The 21,413-nt window shown below is 42.9% G+C and overlaps 1 protein-coding gene across 1 annotated transcript in view; it reads right to left on the reverse strand.

Moving 5' to 3' along the window:
* The window catches only part of zbtb2 (zinc finger and BTB domain containing 2), a 30,246-nt gene that overhangs the window by 7,821 nt on the left and 1,012 nt on the right, over window positions 1-21,413 (reverse strand). The window lies entirely within an intron of this gene.

Raw genomic sequence — 21,413 nt, forward strand, 5'->3', positions numbered from 1 at the left:
ATCCACCACAGCGACTCCCCCACATTCCTCACTGTGATGGAAGGCAAAAAAAAGTCCAAGCTTCTTCCCTTTGTTCTCCTACGGTCGGGGCTCTGGAACCTTCCGTTATCGGGGCGATCTTGACTTCCGCAACCGGCGGTCGAGCCCTCCGCGTCGGGGGTGATCGAGCTCCCGCATCAGGGGGATCAGACTCCCGAGTCGGAGCTGGTTGAACGTCCTTGGAGCTTCTCGACATCAGTCTCTACCCGAGAGTGCGAGCTCCTCGATGTTGAAATGCGCCAGCCGCAGTTGGAGCGTCAATCCCAGGCATGGGTTGGTAAGTCCATGGCCCCGCGGTGGGGCTCAAAGTCTGTCTCGGGTAAGGCCTCCGGCTCCATGACGTTAGGCCGCAGAGTGACTGGAGTCACTATCCGGAAATAAATTGTATCTCCGGCAAGGTAAGAGATTGAAAAAAAAGTTTCCCTCCCCCCCCCCAACATAAAACAAACCAGAGAACATTAACACATACTTTTTAAAACACACTCAAAATAACAAAAAAGACGAAAAGATAGACAGACTGTAGGCGAGGCTGCTATTGCTGACGGCGCCTCCCGGTTTAGTTCTTAGGGTTAACGGAATCAAGGGATATGGGAAGAAAGCAGGAACGAGGCACCGATTTTCATATTGAATGGCGGTGCTGGCTCGAATGGGCCGAATGGCCTACTCCTGCACCTGTTTCTTATGTTTCTATCTTACTTGAGTACCTTTTCAACAGGTGATTGGGGCGCCGCATTGAAGGCATCCTCAGCCTACAGTCTGTCCTGGGATCCTGGGATGTCAGGACTTTCATATGAAGAAAGACTGGATAGACTCGGTTTGTACTCGCTAGAATTTAGAAGATTGAGGGGGGATCTTATAGAAACGTACAAAATTCTTAAGGGGTTGGACAGGCTAGATGCAGGAAGATTGTTCCCGATGTTGGGGAAGTCCAGAACAAGGGGTCACAGTTTAAGGATAAGGGGGAAATCTTTTAGGACCGAGATGAGGAAAACATTTTTCACACAGAGAGTGGTGAATCTCTGGAATTCTCTGCCACAGAAGGTAGTTGAGGCCAGTTCATTGGCTATATTTAAGAGGGAGTTAGATGTGGCCCTTGTAGCTAAAGGGATCAGGGGTTATGGAGAGGAGGAAGGTACAGGATACTGAGTTGGATGATCAGCCATGATCATATTGAATGGCGGTGCAGGCTCGAAGGGCCGAATGGCCTACTCCTGCACCTAATTTCTATGTTTCTATGTCTGTTTTTTTCTATCTTTTTTTAGTCTTTGTGTGTGTGTTTGGAGTTTCTTTACTTTCTTTCAACATTTTCAGTAATAACTCGAGAAATAAAGCCTGAAATTTTCAGTTAAGACGATTTTGGACTTCATGGGAAAAATTTCTATCGAAATATGTAAAGGTTTTACCGTTACCGGGTCGTGTTTTCGCGAAGATGTGACAACACACAAACAAATAAACACACACACACACACATCTGCATCCAAGATCAGAGTTTTATAAGTATAGAGATTTATTCTCCTCCCCTCCCCCACTCATTGCACTGGCTGGAGCTTATCTCAACACTGTTCATTGGCAGCTGAGATCCCATTGTGATTGGAGGACTGTGAGATGCCATTGTGAGGTCATAGCTGGAAACTGCCAGAAAACTCTCACAACACAGTCAGTTATTCTTCTCAAAGTGGGTTTTTAAAAACTTTTAAATGTCAACTAGACCAAGAGGTAGCAATGTTACAAAATTTTGAGATTTAAAAAATCAAGTCTGCAATTTATCCCATCAGATAAAGCATAACAATAAGTTTAATTTGACACCAAATTCACTTTCATATCTCAAGTATTAAAAAAGTTATGGCCATTTTCATACTCGAAAATTAGCATCTTGTTCCCTATTGATTTTCTATGGACACTACAAAAAAGCTGTGATCTTGGATAGTCAAAAGCCCGTAACTTTCTTAAGAATTAAGAGAACTGAATGAAAATTTCAGTTATCATAGATTGAAGCATTCTGAAAAAATATAAAACAATCTTACTTGGATGACCTGAAATTAAAGCATATAATTAGCTAGTTACCTAATTGTAGCTAATTACAAAATTGACCGTTGTGACAGAAATAGTAATAAACAACCAGACTGCCTTGAAAATTCAAAAATCTGATATTCTCAAGATCAGAACTTTAATATTATTGTATAATATGCTGTAAGTCCGTTATGGATAGGTAAATAAATTACAATTTCTAGCAAAAGACCAAGTCTTTATGGAGAAGATCAGCTGCTAGCTGGTACATTGGCATATCATAATCAGTAGCATCATCATACTCCTCAGACTGCAACCAATAAGCAACTTTGTACACGTTGTTTTTCCTCAACTTTTCAATTTTGGCATTGTAAACTACAAGTTTTTGATCTTCAAACCACGCATGACATGCCTTTCTGCCAACTACTTTCCCACTAATAATGTCGTGTAGATCATCACATTTGGAATAGTCCAAATTCGGATAATCTCTGCGAATGCTGTTTAAATCAGTCTCTTTCAACTTTTTCCCTAGTTCTTTCCTCTCTTTCGTATCTCGAGCATGCTCCTTGCCTTTCTGTCGCTTGATGATTTCTGCTCTCAATTCCTTCTGTTTTTTCTTCCGTCTGTTCCTCTGCACTCTCCCCCATGTCACTGCCTTACAGAGCACCTCCTCCCTACGATGCTCCTCGAGATTATCAAGGAAGTTGACGGTTTTATTCTTGCAGGCCCGCATCCTACATGACAAATAACACATGGTGGCATTGGGAGATTTCTGTTTCGATGAACTAAACATCCCCATTATCTCCTCCGCATCAATGTTGTGTGACCTTGCTGATGCAGTCTCCTCCTTCAGTTGCTCAGTAACATCAAGTTCAAAGTATTTACTATACTGCCTCTCCAACACAGTGATGACAGCTTGAAGACAGCTCCTCATCTTTGAACTGAACTGTGGATGTACTGGTAGCTCCTGAAGTTTTGTCAATGTGGCATCAAGATGTACCTCCTCACCGAAGAAATCTTCCCTTGCCAATATCAATTTCTCTGGATCTTCTGTGGTTTCCTTTAGAGCAGCAATCACCCCTTTAACCACTTTGATGCCATCAACATGGTTGATCTGATTCTGGCTTGAAGTGTAGAAGCGCTTCATCCAAGGCCCAGTCAGATATTTGCCAAGAAAGCCCAATATCTGAAGTTCTACTTTTGCTTCAGCCTGGGTGAAGTCATGGAGGATGGCGCTTTTCAACCCCCCACAGGATATTCCACTATTCAGCAGTGCAACAAAGTCATCATAATATTCTATTAGCTTGCCACTAATGTGAAACAGTATGTGCAATCTGTTGCCACGATACCGTGGGAGGACACCTCGGGGGATGTTCCTGTCATCTAAAAATGCGACAAATCCTTTTGGGTCCCCTTTTCCGTTTTTATAACGAAGCTTGCTCATCTGCAGAATGGCATTTACTGCTAGACAGTCTTTCCCAAACAAGAATTGTCCTCCAGATTGTTTCTGCATTTTTAGGGCTGAGCGAACTGATGTAGCAATGGAGTCAAGAGGATGCAAGTGGCAGTAGAGCTCGTTCAAATATTTACCCCACTCACTACTCACAATTCTAATAGCAGCATGATTTGCTGCACACCGGTAACTCATTGTGTTTGAAATGTTGGCGATTATATTTTGTCTGGTTTCTTGATAATTTGCTTGCTGATTGAAATAAGTGTAGGTTTTACATAAATTGTCAATTGTTTCACAAATATGTTGTGCATAGTCGTCAGCAGTCCCACCAGCCAATTCCTCGACTGCTGCAGAGAGACATTTGTTTGTGGTGGTGAAATGAACGCTGTTAATGTGGATCTCTTCCTGGGTGGTTGCGTCAAAACCCACAGTCAAACCCTTTGTTGCAAGGAGCATCTCTGCTGTTTGCAACTCAGCAATAGCCCCCAATTCTCGGGCCATAACTTCAACTGCACTGCGTTGTGGAACATGATCCAGATGAAGTCCACTCCGCTTGTAGAACTGGCTTATCAGGATTGGAATGTTTGCTGTGGGAGTTTTGTTTACAATACAGTCAAACACATGCATCCTTATTGTTGAGGAGTAAGTTTTCTTGCCCACCTTTGCCTTGACAATACTGGCAGCCTGCAGAGTTTCGATTGTTTCTTTGAGGACAAGAATGTCAAATTCGAGGCGTCTCACATCCTCTTCCCTGTCCTTTAAATTTTCTTGACATTTTCTGAACTGTTGAATTGAAACAATTTTCCTCTTTTTCTTACTGCCACGAAACATCAGCAATTGGCTGTGTACTTTTTTAAGTTTCAAAAACTCTGCCTTGGTGTTAGAGAGCTCTCGTGCCAAAGTGTTATCATGTAATTTGGTTTTGAGTTCCTGAATCTTTCTGTCCTTTAAATCTATTTGCTTTTGCTTTCTCTTTAAGGCTTGATTAACTATACGTTTGGGAGTTTTCAACCGTGCCCTAAGTTCACTGATCTTTGTGTGATACTTTGTTGAAAGAGCAGCCCTGGATTCGGACACAAAATGTAGTCTTTTCTTCAATTTCTGTTTCCCTGGTGAAAGACTTAGAAATTCTCTGCTACATCTTGTTGAAACACCAGATGTCGATAGCATTGGTTCAGGTGAGGCAGTAGCTGTCGTTGGCGTTGCTAGATTCAGTGGAGGATGCAGACTATGACTGTCATCGCCCATGTCCTCGGTCTCTTGAAATATGGGCACTTGGCTTTCAGCTGATGTCAAGAATTCAGGATCTTGAGCACCAGGCAGTGGAATGTCATCTAAAGAAATGTGTTGACTGCCTTTTTGAAGTTTAAAAGTTTCATCACAAATTTCCATAAATGCTCCAAATTCCTTGGGATTGGTGAGTTTTTTAAACTTAAGCAAAGTCCGTTTAACGAGAGCCTGCACTCTTAACTTAACAGTAGCACATGAATAGCCTTCTGCATCCGACAAAGAGAAATGTGAACTCAGCGATTTCTCTGTTTCAGGCAGACTTTTTCCAAATGAGGTAAACAAGTACAAGATGTGTCCATTTTTAAGATCCCTCAGAGACTCGGGCATGACAGAGAAATTCACCTCAAGTTGAACTCTAGCTATGCCTGGCTGGGCTTTTGGATTGACAACTTTACATTTCTTCTTTGGAGACATCTGTTTACAATGTAAATTAAAAAAAACACTGAACAGCATTAACAGAAACAAGTTATTATTTGCAGTTTTAGAAAAAAAGGTAGAAATTATAAAGTTAAACGCTAAAACAAATAGTAAATACTCAAAAAGAAAATCATGTTTAATCAAAATTCAATTACTAGATCTAAACATCTATCCATTTCTTAAGGAAAGATTAACATTTTTAAATAGCCTAAGCGTCCAAAGAATATTCACAAATAATTCACAATATAACATGATTTTTAAATCTCATTTACATTAATTTATAGGCCAAATGGAAGGAATTTAGTGTTCAATTGCTGTAAATAAATGCCCATTTAAATCAGCTTTCCAGTGGGTCCCTGTGGAACGCGCTGGTTTAGAACGTTCACATTGCGGTAGATTTGTGCCTCAAATGCCGAGAAAAATACTGCGCGATATAATTTGCCCAAATTGAGCTACTCGCAATATTAAATTTTGTATAAAAGGATCTTTAGAAGCCCTTTTGAATGTAAAAATATACAACCTACCTTCTGCTATTTTCTTTATGAGACTCTGCGGTTGCTGACGGTCGCGGGTTTAAAGATTGATTTTTAAACTACTATAACTATTATTCAAGGCCTTTAAACCTAATAATAGCTTTTGCGACGAGGTCTTCCAGCGATTTTTCGTTAATAATTAACTAGGCTGAACATTTTCGATTGGAACAGCTTAGAGAAAATCGCGTTTTAAACCCGCCCCCTCTAAACGGCGCCAAAATCGCGCACACCCTCAGCGGCAGATCTTCAAAGACGCTTCAGGTACGCTTTGCAACATACCTACAAGAGGGACCCATTGGGTCCTGTCCCCTCAACGCGGGGGGGTGGAAGGGGGGGAGGGGGTGGAGGCCTGCAGCGCCACACACACACTAACCACCCCCCAAACACACAGGGAGGGGAGGTGAGAGGGGAGGGAGGGAGAGGGGAGAAGAGAGGGGAAGGGCTGGAGGGTGGACGGGGGAGAGGTGGAAGGGGGGAGAGAGTGGGGGGGGGGAAGGGAGTGTGACAGCGGTGGGGAGGGGAAGGGGAGGGAGGGAGACTAGAGGAGAGAGAGGGGGGGAGAGGAGGTGGGTAGAGAGGAGGGGGAGGGAGAAGAGGGGAGACGGTGAGAAGAGGGGGGGGGGGGGGAGGTGGAGGGGAGCCGGGTGAATGAATGGGCTGCGAAAAGCGGAGAGCCCTGGGAGTGAGAGACAGAGAGAGAGTAGAGGGCCCGACTCTTTGCATCTCTCGGAAAACCCGAAACGGGGGAGGGGGAGCGGGGGAGGAGCAGGAAAGGAGCGGTTAGCAGCGGGAGGGGGGGTGAGTAGAGGCAGCACCTACCCAAGTCGTAGAGCACAAACCTCCCCATCAGGCGCCGGGCCCGAGCTAGGCTGTGGCTGTCGTGGGCCGGAGCGATGCCCGTAGCAATTTGAGAACTGTGAAAAACAGCGGAGGGCCGGCAGCGCACTCACCAGCGTGACAGACGATCCGGCGGGGGAGACGGAGTGGTCCCCTGTGACGGGCGCGCTGGCGACTTTTCAACTGCGCTTGTCCGCCGCCGCCTTATTGTTGAACTTCAAGAAGCCCAGCGGAGCGCGCTGCACGACTTGATATGTGTTCATGGGCTTCAATCCAGAGCCCGTGGGGGGAGGGTGGCTGGGCCACGGAACTGGCAGCTCTGGCTGCGCATTGAAAAGTCTGCGCAGCTGGTCGCGAGGGGCAAAGGCATTGTTACGTCATCAGTTCACTTCAGATTAAGTTAGATTTTAAAACAATTTTAGTAAAAAAACTCGGGAAATAATTAACCAAATTTTAAGATGAGGGGAATTTTGAAATCATGAGGTAAATCTCTACCGGAATATGTAAAAATGTCTCCGTTACCGCGTCGGGTTTTGGAGGAGATGTGAAAGACAAACAAACTAACGAAGAGAGTTTTAATAGTTACTAGACCAAGTGCAGACCCGTTGGGTCTGTTTCCCCAACGGCGTTTTGCAGGGGGGGGGGGGGGGGGGGGGGGGGCTGCGGCATCAAACTCATATTAACCAACCCCCAAACACACAGGTGGGTGGAGGGAGGGGGGATGTGAAGAAGGGAGGGAGGGGAGAGGAGGTGGAGGAAATGGGACAGATTTGGGAGGGAAAGGAGAGCGGGGTAGGGGGTGAGAGAGGGGGATGGGGAGATAGATGTGGTGGAGGGGGAGGATGGGGAGGTAGGGAAGGAGGGAGGGAGGGGGAGAGGGTTGGGGGAGAGAGGGGAAAGAGTGGAGAGGGAGGTGGAGAGGGGTAGGGGGAGTGATGGAAGAGGGACAGAGGGGTAGGAGGAAGGGGGTGGCGTAGAGAGGGAAGGGGGGTGGGGGAGAGAGGGATGGGTGGGAGAGGGGTTTCGGAGAGGGAAACATAGAACCATTGAAATTAAGTGCAGGAGTAGGCCATTCGGCCCTTCGAGCCTGCACCACCATTCAATATGATCATGGCTGATCATCCAACTCAGTATCCTGTACCTGCCTTCTCTCCATACCCCCTGATCCCTTTAGCCACAAGGACCACATCTAACTCCCTCTTAAATACAGCCAATGAACAGGCCTCAACTACCTTCTGTGCCAGTGAATTCCAGAGATTCACCACTCTCTGTGTTAAAAATGTTTTTCTCATCTCGGTCCTAAAAGATTTACCCCTTATCCTTAAACTGTGACCCCTTGTTCTGGACTTCCCCAACATCTGGAACAATCTTCCTGCATCTAGCCTGTCCAACCCCTTAAGAATTTTGTAAGTTTCTATAAGATACCCCCTCAATCTTTTAAATTCTAGCATGTACAAGCCGAGTCTATCCAGTCTTTCGTCATATGAAAGTCCTGACATCCCAGGAATCAGTCTGGTGAACCTTCTCTGTACTCCCTCTATGGCAACGATGTATTTGAACATTGGGCATTGTGACATCACACGATGGAACGTTCACCAGGGGCTGGGGCTGGTGCTGCTTCTATGGGTGAGAAGCCAGTTTAGTTGTGAAATATTGGGGGGGGGGGGGGGTGGGTTAGGATTTGATTAAAAACGTGCACTTAAACACGACGACCAATGGCAAACCCGTTGGGTCTGATCCCCCAACGCAGCCGTTCCCTACCCGTAGCCCCCACTGGGGGGGGGGGTGGGGGGCGGGCGCCTCACACACACTAACCACCCCCACACACAGAGTTGGAAAAGTGCATAAAGACCGTTCCCTACCTGTAGCCCCCAGGGGAGATTTGGTCGTCGAAGTCGGGTCCCTGCCGTCTTAAAATATCGTATCTTGAAGTCGTCGAAGTCGGGTCCGTCTCGGCAACGCGTGGGGGGGGTGGTGGGGGGGTTAGCGGTGCGGCATCACACACACGAAGCTTCGACACACACAGAGCCTTAAAAGTGTAAATGCCCGACCTCTTTTCCGTTTTTCTCTAATTTAATTAAGATGTGCAGGTGGTGTTCTTATCGAGGTTCAGGGGTGAATGACGTAAATATTTTCACACAATATGGGAACATCTCATGTTGTCTTGAAGGCTCCTCGGCCCACATCTGACTCTCTGTACTGTCACTATGGCAACGATGTCTATGAGCACTGGGCATTGTGACATCACACGATGGAACGTTCACCATTGGCTGGGGCTCCTGCATAGGCATATGTAAATGAATCCATTCCGATTGGACATATGTGAAGATTGGGCATTGTGACATCACACGATGGAACGCTCAGCAGGGGCTGGTGCTGGTGAAGGTTCTGTGGGTGTGAAGCCAGTTTAGTTTTGAAATATTGGGGGGGGGGGGGGGTTAGGATTTGATTAAAAACGTACACTTAAACACGTCGAAATGTAATGAGGAACGGATACTTAGAAAGAAAAGAGAAATCTCTACCAAAATGGAAAAGATGTCGGCGATTCAGCGTTCCCCCTTATCCTTAAACTTTGACCCCTTGTTCTGGTCTTCCCCAACATCCGGAACAATCTTCCTGCATCTAGCCTGTCCAACCCCTTAAGAATTTTAAACGTCTCTATAAGATACCCCCTCAATCTTCTAAAATCTAGCGATTACAAGGCGAGTCTATCCAGTCTTTCTTCATATGAAAGTTCTGACATAACAGGAATCAGCCTGGTGAACCTTCTCTGTACTCCCTCTCTATGGCAACGATGTCTTTGAGCATTGGGCATTGTGACATCACACGATGGAACGTTCACCATTGGCTTGGGCTCCTGCATAGGCATATGTAAATGGATCCATTCCGATTGGACATATGTGAAGATTGGGCATTGTGACATCACACGATGGAACGCTCAGCAGGGGCTGGTGCTGGTGAAGGTTCTGTGGGTGTGAAGCCAGTTTAGTTTTGAAATATTGGGGGGGGGGGGGGAAGGATTTGATTAAAAACGTGTACTTAAACACGACGGAATGTAATGAGGAGCGGATACTTAGAAAGAAAAGTGAAATCTCTACCGAAATGGAAAAGATGTCGGCGATTCTGGGTCCAGTTTCGGAGTTGCAGGGAATCAATGGAAGAAATGTGACAGCCGGACGGAGTTCCGTTTCGGAATCTTGGGCGAGAGTTTTATATATTAATAGATATGATAATGTGAAATATAACATCAATCTGAACGAAACTTGACAAAAGACCACGGGACAATGGCGAGTAAGGTGTGGCAAAAAATTTAGCGCTATCGTGTACCTTTTCGGCGTAGTTCCAGGATCACATAGATAGATTAATCTAGTGCCACGTTGCAGCTTTGCCAGGCTGGATACTTATTTTTTAGGTCTACCTGGTGAAACTCTCAGTGTACCTTCTATACTTCTCAATGAACCATGCTGGATCCCTTAACTTGATTATACTTATGAGATCTATATTCAAGATCAGGTTACAGATTGGGTTGGTGATGAGTGTCTCAGTTTTGATTCATAAGATTGGTTTTGAATATATCCATTTAGCATCATGGAAGTATCCACATGTTATGGAATCCACTTATAGTTTAAAGTTAGGACTTCAAGAATGCAAGGCCTGTGCAGTAGTCAATCCTATTCATGCTTTCATAAGATAATACATATGATAGCTTAGTAAGAACAATGTTCTGTAGATTTATTTATTGGATTCATTCACACACCACCCATTGCAAAGATCTGCAATTTTGTCTCCTAAATGCTTTGATATATTATTTGTTATAAGAAGTTACCATTGTCCCTGATTTTGATAAGTTTGGTAACCTCCTTCTTAATACAAGTATAATGGTAGCTACCGATCTTTTCAAATGGCTTTTTCTAAAGCAATCATTAAAACATAAGTTTGGTTATGTCTACTCCACATTTTTTTTTAATCGTTCCAACTTGCCTTTCTCTTTATTGCATTTCAAGTTGTTTATTGTTGTTCCACCGATATTTTGAACGTGGCTTAATCAATTCCAATGTCATAGCTACTTGATTTGTCTGACTGCTAAGTAGTGACACATAAAGCTTAATTTCTATCAATTTGTTCATTCCCTGTAATTTAATTATAGGAAGAGGCCACTATCTTGACTTTCATTATTATTTATACGTGATTACAGAGGTTTGTTTTGTTCTTTTGCAATTTACTTTCTCAATCCATAAAAGGGTCTTGACCCAAAACGTCACCCATTCCTTCTCTCCAGAGATGCTGCTTGTCCCGCTGAGTTACTCCAGCTTTTTGTGTCTATCTTCAGTGTAAACCAGCATCTGCAGTTCCTTCCTACACATTCCTTTCTTCAGGATATCTACTATCTATCTATCCACATAACGCATTAAGAGTTGCAAGTATGGATCACTTTGGCAAATACGTTTACATGCTTATGTCTTTCAAAACTTTTATTCTAAACTATGATCATGGTTACAATTGTCTCCAAATTCCCCTACTTTCAATTATTTTTTTCCACTCCTCTTCATTCCCTTTTCCCAGATACATGTGGAAATTCTCTAGTCTTGATGTTTGTGGTCTGGCAAGTTTTGAATCTTTACTACGGATCAGTGCTAATTAATTCATTCTAAGATCTAACCAAGATGTAAGATTAACGAAGATATGATCAAGCTGTAGCTTACTAGCCTACCACTGCATCTTTTAGGATCTTAGCTAACAGCGACCTTGACTTCGGGAAACTTCAGGTTATTGATAGTTCTCAGAACCCGTATGTAACCCAGGGAGTGGGTGAAAAAAAAGTGTTAAAAGAACTGTCTCCTGCTCACAGTACGATCATCAGTGGGTAATTTCTGTGGCCTGGCACCACTCATGAATGCCAGATGTCGAAACCTTGAACCAAAATAAGACTCAAGGACTCAAATCATTAACCATCAGCCATTGGTTTATTTTACTTACGCAAGGGCAGACGCGTCTCAGTCAAAGGCTGTAATCACATCTTCAACGTTAGTCGGTACAACACGACATTTATACACGGAAAAGATGACAAAGGTGACGTGCATTGATGTGTTAAATAAAGGATCTGTACTTTACTCCTAAATTATACAAAAGCCGTGCCTTCTCGGTTCCGCGTGTAACGGAGTTCAAAGGTAGGATAATCAATGTGTTAATGAACAGATACTGGCTAGCGACTTCTTGGTTTAGCATGCAATGGAGTACAAGGGTAAGGATAATCCATATGTAAATGCACTGAGTAGGAAAGAACTGCAGATGCTGATTTAAACCGAAGATAGGCACAAAATGCTGGAGTAACTCAACAGGACAGGCAGCATCTCTGGAGAGAAGGTAGAGATGTTTCAGGTAGAGACCCTTCTTCTGACTGGGAGTCAGGGAAATAGGAGCAGGAAATATAGTGATATGGAAGTGTAAGATGTGAGAACAAGGCATCAAAGAGCGTGGAAATCAAGGAAAATATAGAATAGATCATTGTTAGCAAGGAGAAGCTAACAACAAAACAAACAGATTAAATGTAATCAGGGACACTGGGAAGAGGATGGAGAGAGAGGGAAAGCAAGGGTTACCAGAAGTTAGAGAAGTCAATATTCATACCATTGGGGTGTAAGGTGCCCAAGCAAAATATGAGGTGCTGTTCCTCCACTGACAATGGAGGAGGCCCATTGAGGAGGAGGAAAGCTCAGTGTGGGAATGGGAGGGGGAGTTAAAGTGTTTTGCAACCTGGAACAGTGCATACAGTAGATGAGGTTGGAGGAGGTCCAAGTGAACCTCTGCCTCACTTGAAAAGACTGCCTGGATCCTTGGACAGGCTCGAGGGAGGAGGTATAGGGACAGGTGTTGCATCTCCTGTGGCTGCAGGGGAAAGTACCTGGGAAGTGTGTGGCTTGGGTGGGAAGGGACAAGTTAACCAGCGAGTTGCAGAGGGAACGGTCTCCGCGGTAAGTGGAAAGAGGTGGAAATGGGAAGATGTGGCTAGTGGTGGCATCCCGTTGGAGGTAGCGAAAATGTCAGAGGATTATGTGCTGTATGCGACGGCTGATGGGGTGAAAGGCAAGGACTAGAGTGACTGTCCTATTGCGACTGGGGGGACGGGGAGCAAGAGCGGAGTTGCAGTATATCGAGGAGACCCTAGTGAGGGGCTCATCTATGATGGAAGAGGGGATCGCCGGTTCCCTAAAGAATGATGTCCGATGTCCTGGTATGGAACACCTCATCTTGAGCGTAGATGCGGCGTAGACAGAGGAATTGGGAGTAGGGGGTGGAGTCTTTGCAGGTGGCAGGGTAGGAGGCTAGTTGGTTTATAATTGATGTCACTCGATAGTCCTGTGATGGAGACGGTGAGATCAAGAAATGGTAGGGAGATATCAGGGATGTGTAGTAGCCATTTAGCTTAACTCAGTATGTTATAACTATAACCAGTTATCTTGTGGGCGGGGGGGGGGGGATTCTCGCGCAGACTCACTAGTAGTTAGTTTAGTTTGAAGAAGAATGGGGGAGAGGTCATAGCTTTCGACCATGCACGAGCATGACCACGAGTGTGATTGGAATGTACTTGTACAGGAAGAAGTTTGGATGAATATCTTACTGTTTTTACTACTACAATAAAGAAACTATTAATCAAGAGACTGTGTTGGAAGATTCATCTTTCGACGGCACTGAATGTCTCATGGAGAGCTCGTGGGTACATATCGATTATCTTCTGACCCCCTGTCTTCAATTAAAGTGACTAAAGGACTAAATCCTTGAAACAATATAAAAATCTGTCACTACAAGAAGGTCCAAGTGAATTTGGGTGCAGGATGGAAATTAGGAATAAAGTTGATGAAGTCCGTGATTTCTTGATGGGTACAGGAGGTAGTCCCAATGCAGTCGTCAATATATCAGAGATAGAGATGCTATCTCTATATATCCTCCCTCTTTGATGTCTTGTTCTCACACCTTACACTTCCTTATCTCTGTATCCCCACCTCCCCTGACTCTCAGTCTGAAGAAGAGGCTCGAACCGAAACTTCACCCATTCCTTCTCTCCAGAATGCTGCCTATTAATGAACTGATACTGGTTAACGACTTCTTGGTTTAATGCAGTAATGAACTCGTCACCCCCACCCTTCTAACGTGAGTCACCTGTATTGCTAGATTTATGAATAAAGTATATTTAAACAGAAAACTGTTTTTAAAAGAAAAAATGTTTTACATGTTGTAAAAGATCACTGATGAAGTGATTTAAATATGTAACAGATATCTGTATAGGTAACAGAAATATGTAACAGATATCTACATCCATCACCTTTTGAGACTTCTATACTGATGAGATCCACAGACCAAAACCACAAAAAATATCTCTCACAAATTTTCAACATCAGTTAGCCTCACGAATTTCAAAACATCGATATTCCATTAACCACCATGTCCTCGTCCATTACCTTTATTATTCCATTAAAATAAACCCTAAATTCGAAGCATTTTATTCAAAAAGTGTCTGCTCATTTCAGGTGTCATTCATGTAAAGCATCGCAGTACTGTTTTTGCAGATCTTACATTTTCGCATTTTGGGTATCCAGAGCTGAAAACAGAACTGTGCATATCAATTTGCTGTACACATTTGAGTATGTTTGCATTCACACTTTTTAAAAGAATACAACTTCATTTCACCCAAGATACTCTTCTCATATCTCTCTGCAGAGTAATATCTGCCCTACTTTTCAATCAAGCCCACTATCTTGACATTTGTTCTGTTCTTAATATGACATCAATTCTATCCACAAACAAATCCTTTAACTAAATGAAACTAAAGAAAAATCAGTACACTCTCCTAAGGCATGGCAGAATCCAATAACCCAAAACTCAAGCCACCCTTTGCTTTTTGCACATCAGTTATTCGTCTATGTCACCGATTCCCCTTTAACATTATGTACCCAAAAGCATAAATGTCATCAAATCAAATACTTGAAAATACAACAGTCACATTCCATTTATATAATCTTATTTATTACAAATTTGAATGAAATTAGTCACACTATTTACAAATCAATTGTATAAGCTAACCATCCCTGGTTAATATACACAATTCTATGTTCACTAATAACATCCATTGATTTCAAAATTATGGAAACCAGCTGTCAATGTGTGCAGCAAGCCAATACAAATCTTAAATCCAACAACAGTGGATCTCTTTATTATTTTTCTGCTTACAGGCTACAATCACAAATTCTCAAATTGGATGGTATCAATTTTATGGTAGTTTTCCAACTCAATACATTGTGACTTTAGACCATTCCCTTCCCTGCAACTAGTATACGGATATATATACATATGATGAACCAATATTTATTTTTCATTTGCTGCAAATAAGAAAACGACCAGTTGGGGGCACTGACACACTGAAAATAGAATAGCATTGAAAATCGGATGCTTGGCAGTGTAATTGTGGGAATTTATAACATTCTCTAAGATTTCTGAACAAAGAATAAGAATCAAATTCACCTATAACTTGTAACATTTGTTTAAATTACAGTACTTACATATTCCATTATTGTGATGTGTACAATAATATAAATGGTTTGTATGTCTTTCTCTTGTTCATTCTCACTCCAAAGGAAAAGGTAAAAAATGGCCAACTAGATAGCACACTATAATATTCTAAGAAGATTAAGTTTAATTTACCACATTGCTATTCGGGATAATGGTGAAAGGATTAAACAAAATGCTTCTGTTGTCTCCCAGGACAAGGGGAATTACACAAAAAAGTAAATTTGCATTGCAGGATTATTTCAGAAAAATGCGGCAATAGCCAAACATAATTTCTGAGCAACCAGCACAGAGAGAACTGTCGACTGTGCTCAAATAACTATTTAAAATTATAACACAGTTTTATCTTACAGCCATCATTTCTGAAAGAACTGTGACTAAACCACTTTGTCAGTCTGAAATGCAAGATAAGATGTTTAGCAATTTAGTTATAAAAAGTACAAGTGTACCTAGAATCACAAGTCTGATTCTGCTCATTGTGGGGCTGGAACAGTGTTGTCTCTAAATCCATCCAAATCCAGATGGTTCACAGGGCTCCAAAATTTGCACCACTGTAACTCATTGTGTACAGCCATAGGCAATCAAGACTCATGCCTTCTGGGAATCGGCCCATGGTCTCCACACACCCAATGCATTTACTTGGCCTGGATGCATAAGACTAATCTTATTAGCCTGGCACACCCTCTGGTCAGGCAGCAGGTCTCAGCAGCAACCAAGTGCCAAGTGGCATGGCGTTAGGTATCTGTCACCAAAAGTGCCAGCATGCTTTAACAGCAAGCATAGTTGGGGTCAGAATTTGTCTTATCATCAAAGCTGTCAAATGGGGTGGGAGATTGCAACCTTCTTGTGGTCCACCCTGTTTCGACTAATGCAATCAACCCGGCGTGCACAAACAAAAGATCAAATAGAACAAGTTGACCTACAACTTTAGGCTGTGCAAGCCATACGCAAGAAGAAGAAGCTGTCAAATAACCTAGATGTCGTAGTGGTTTTTAGATATGTCTGACCATTAATAATCAAAGTTAAAATTTAAACATTCATCAATATTATTTAAAAAAGATAAAATGAAATAAAAACACAAACATGTACGAATAATTATAAACATTAAGCGAAAATAATCTTTTAAGAATTGTTCATCATCTCCCCCATGCCTTCTAATCTACAAGCCTGGATCAGTATTCAAATGAATAGGCTCTGACCTATCGTACCACAAGAGTCAATTCCCCTCTGTAATGCTGAGAAATTCCATCTTGACCAGGCCTCGCCACTGGACTCCACATGGAATTTAGCAGCAAAGTGCAGTGACAGATGCAGTGCCACCTGTCATTCAGGGGGTCGAAGGGCAGGCATTGTAGGGGTAGGAAAAGGAGAGTGCGCAGCGGTGGGCGGGTTAGAAAGTGAAAAACTGAATACAGCAATGTGGGTCGGGGGGGGGGGGGGGCTTAACTGAGCACCTATGCCAAGAATTCAGACCACATTATCAAATTAATTTATTCTTTCACCTGTTTTCTGAATAAAGCTCAAATGATGAACTTACTTTTAATTATAGTGGCATCCGGCAACTACTTAAATACAAGATGACTAGGCCATTTGATCTTTCAATCATATTCTTCAATTCAGTTCATTCATAGTTAATATGGCCACACTTCTATTTACCTCCATAGCTCAATATACTTTGATAGCAAACTTAATAATTCAATAATTTCAGTCTTATAAATTTAACAAATTTCTACGATTTGTATAATAAAGTGCTTCCTGATTCCTCCAAGTGCAAACTTGGGTGTTTTTGTTCTAGATACTCTACAACAGGAAATAAGAAATGCATTGTACCATGCCACAGCAGCACCATTATATTTGGTACTGTAAAAACAACGTTGAAATCATCATCTCTGATGCCCTTTCCACTTTTCTTTCCCTCCTTTTCCCAAGGTAATAAGTGCAAATGTAGGATGCCTTCCAGTATCTAACCTAAATGGCCAGTCTCCACATTCAAGCCTAGAGTATTAGCATACCATTTAACCACCGAAGATATAGAGTAATAGTGCCACCCAGCACAAATCATGCTTTCACCCAACTCGATCGTGCCAACCAAGATGCCCACCTATACTAGTCCAACCTGCCTGTATTTGTCTGCCTAGACCTTTCATATCCATGTGCGTGTTCAAATGTCTTTTAAATGTTGTTAAACCACTTCCTCGTTCCTTTACATATTGCTCTCTGTGTGAAAAAGACAATCTCAGTAACATCGCCCCTCAATCTCCTATGCTTAATGGAATCTTTCACATAACATGGTGACCAAAACTATGCACAATACTCCGTGCAGCCTCACAAACATCTTGTACAATTGCAACATAATATCCTAATTTATACACCCAATGCCCTTAAGGGCCGGTCCCACTTGGCGATTTTTTCAGTGACTGCCGGCATCATTGACTGATGTATCAGGACACTGAAAAATTTGGGGCGTGAAGACGTATGACGCAGTGTTTTTTCAAGTGTCCCAACATTTTTTTTGTCGCCGCTGGATTTTGAAATGTTCAAAATCTTCTGGCGACACTGATATGACGCCAGCAGTCACCGAAAAAAAATCTCCAAGTGGGACAGGCCCTTTACTGATGAAAGTTAACATGCTAGACGTTCTCTTCCCCACTTTGTCATCTGTGACACCACTATGCAGGGCTCTCGCTTAACTTTTTTTCCCTGTTGCCAGCCGGGCAACCGTGGCAGCTTTTTAGGTTGCCAAATGACAGTTTAGGTGGTCATTTAAGATGGCTTGCATGACGCGTGCGATAATGTGCTCGGACGAATTGCGTAGTTACCAGTCGGAATTATACTCAATGAAGCATTCACATATTATTTCTGCTTCAAATAAAGTCACAAATTAAACATTCACCAATCAAGACATGATATATCCCACAATGACATGCAGCAAAATTATAAGACAGTATCTCAACTCTTTTTACACATTGCAATTAATGCAATTTCTATTAGTTCTTTCCACTTCCAAACAAAAATGTGGTTGAATTATTCAGCGTATGATCAACCTGTGTCAATAAATCCTGGACCACGGTAACATATATGCGTACGTATAGTTGTGAATGTTGCTCATTAAATAACTACAGTACTGATATTCCATATTAAGAGCATTGATTTGCCGTTAAAATTAATTCTGTAATAACGTGTCAACGGTAGCAGTGACAATCAAACACTGCGGTTTTAATGTTTCACGTGTTCACAATATAATTAATCCATCTTTATGGATTAAAACAAATAATAACATTGGGAATTAAAACACATTTGATTGCATTCCGTTATCAAACATAGTCAATGTTCGCTCTGAAGACATTTCCAGGACAATAGGGTCAGGGAGGGGGGTGTGTGTGAATCAGTGCGGGGTGGATAGATGGCGGGGTGGGGGTTAGAAGGCAGTCGGTGCAGAATGGATGGATTGAGGCAGGTGAATTAGTACGTGTTGGTTGGAGTAGGTAAAATTGTGAGGGGAGAGCACGGGGGATGTCAGTGATGTTGAATGGGGGGGGTTCAGTACGGGATGGATGGGGTAGATAAAAGTGCTGGAGAAACTTAGCGGATGAGGCAGCATCTATGGAGCGAAGGAAATAGGCAACGTTTCGGGTCGAGACCCTTCTTCAGACTGTTCCCCCCATTCTTCTTGAATGGGAGGATCAGCGCAGGATGAATGGGGGGGGGGGGGTCAGTACAGTGTGGATCGGAGGGTCTGTGCCGGGTGAATGTGGGATCACTACAGGATGAATGAGGGGAAGGTGCAGGGTAAATGGAGTGTGGGTCAGTACGGGATGAATGCGTGGATTAGTACAGGATGGATGGGGGATCAGTACAGGATGGATGGAGGAGAAGTGCAGGATGGATGGGAAAGGGGTAAGTACAGGGGTAAGTACAGAGGTTTATTTTCAACCTCAGATGCTGCTTCAGATGTTTCTTTTCATTTATTTCTTATGACGATGATAAGTGTTAGTGCTTTGATTTCATAGAAATCTAATGTGTTTCCCTATAAAATACAATTAGCTTAGAAAAGTACAGCACAGGAACAGGCCCTCTTGCCCTGCAGGTTTGCCCTTGCCAAAATTAATACCAAGATAAACTAATCTCATCTGCTTGTGCATGATCCATATTCCTCCATTCCCTGCACTTCCATCAGCCTATTTGAAAGCATCCTAATCTCACTTCATAGCTCCTTGCACCACCACTCCTTGTAGCGCATTCCAGGCAGCCAACACCCTTTGTGTTAAAAAAATAACTTGCCCTGCAAAAAAAAATCTGTTTATCCTTTCTATGCCTCTCATCTATATATATATTACCAAAACTCTCTGTTTGTTTGTTTGTATGTGCGCGCGCGTGATATCCCAAAACCCCACCAAAAAAACGGTACATGGCAGCGCTACAATATTTGGCCCACCTAACACGTCCTGGGATGTAAATGAAACAAGTTTTGTTTGGATTGATGTTATATTTTTCAAGTTATTGACATTTCAAACTTTACAAAAATCACTTTTCAAACCACTTTTCCACTTGCCCTGCCCGTCAGCCGCGTTCGATGTCACAATGGGATCCTGAATATCATTTACATTTTTAAAAATCGCGATTTTAAAAAAACCCTCCGTTTTAATCAAATTCTTCTGCTTTCATTAACAGCTTACATTGTGTTTAAGTTATTTTAAAGAACAAACTAGCTTTTCATTGAGAATTTCATTTAAAAAAAAATCGTGATTTTCATTGTGGGGGATGGAATAGGGGGGGGAGGTGAGGATTGAGGATGCAGGGGGATAGAGGGAGAGGAGGGGGGTATGGAAGAAAGAGGGGTTGAGGGAGGGGGGTAGGGAAGGAGAGGAAAGTGGGGAGGGAGAGATAGAGGGAGAGGAGGGGGGATAGACGGAGAGGAGGGCAGTGGGGGAGGAGAGGGGTTAGAGGGAGATGAGGGGGGAGTGGGGATAAAGGGAGAGGAGGGCAGTGGGGGAGGTGAAGAGGGAGAGTGGGGGTGTGGGAGGTGAGGAGTGGGGGATAGAGGGAGCGATGGTAGGGGAAAGGAGAGGGAGAGAGAGGTGAGGGAGGTAGTGGGGGAGGAGGAGAGGGGAAAGAAGAGGGAGGGTGAAGAGGAGGGGGGAGGGAGTGCTGGGGAATGAGGAGGAATGAAGGATGGGGGTAGGAAGAGGGATGGCGAGGTATTGGAAATATTAAACGCAAAGTTATTAACTTTAATTTGATTTCTGCCGTTAGTGCACATGCGCAGTTTGGTGGAATATTGCGTTGGGGGAGCTAGCCCAATGGGTCCACACTTGGTCTAGTGGTTTTATACACTTCTATCATGTTTCCTATAAACCTCCAGTGTTCCAGAGAAAACAACCCAAATTTGTCTCCTTTTGTTAATAACCCCTAATCCAATTAGCTTAGTTGAGAGAAATGGTAGAAATAGACCCTTCAGCCCACCTGGTCCGTGCCAACAAACAGTCTTTATGATAGTATACCAAGAAACTGTAGGTGTTGGTTTATACCACGAGTTGGGTATGGTCTGAAGAATGGTCCTAACCCAAAACTTCACCGATCCATTTTCTCCCGAGATGCTGCCTGACCCACTGAGTTACTCCAGCATTTTCTGCTCATCTTTACGATGGTAACTGATTTAAATCATTTTTCTTTTAATATTGATTTACACTGCAGTTTATCTAGATGTAATTTAATTTTTCCTGATAATTTACAACTTAACTACTGATTAACAGTTAAGTATGGAAACTTGTGGCATTGTTGTCGATGAAATGTCTGTAGTTGTGCGAACAGACTTATTTTTTTATCCATTATTTGGGAGGAGAAACAATTGTCAATTTACCATGATCTCACAAAGTTGGACAGTAGCTAAAACCGAGGATGGGGCGATGGTGCATAAGGGCATTAATTTACTATTTTATGAGGCACATTCACCAGATCGGTGTAAAACTTGCAACCACCGAAACCATTTCATATCACAGGCTACGAGTGCAGCCTATTAAAATGTCATATATTTCCAACCTCCGTTCGTGCCTCAGATGTTTCTTTTCATTTAATTCTTATGACGGCGATGGAGAACGTTTGATTTCATTTTTTTATTTATTTTAAATAAAATTAAATCTAATACGTTTCCCTATAAAACGTAATTTGAACAGAAAAATACAGCATAAGGAACAGCTTCGCCTCATAATGTCGGCACCAAACACGATACCAACGTAAACTAATCTAACCGGCGCAGGTTAGGAAGTGCGAACTAA

Source organism: Amblyraja radiata, chromosome 8 (assembly GCF_010909765.2).
Source record: "Amblyraja radiata isolate CabotCenter1 chromosome 8, sAmbRad1.1.pri, whole genome shotgun sequence".
NCBI lineage: Eukaryota > Metazoa > Chordata > Chondrichthyes > Rajiformes > Rajidae > Amblyraja > Amblyraja radiata.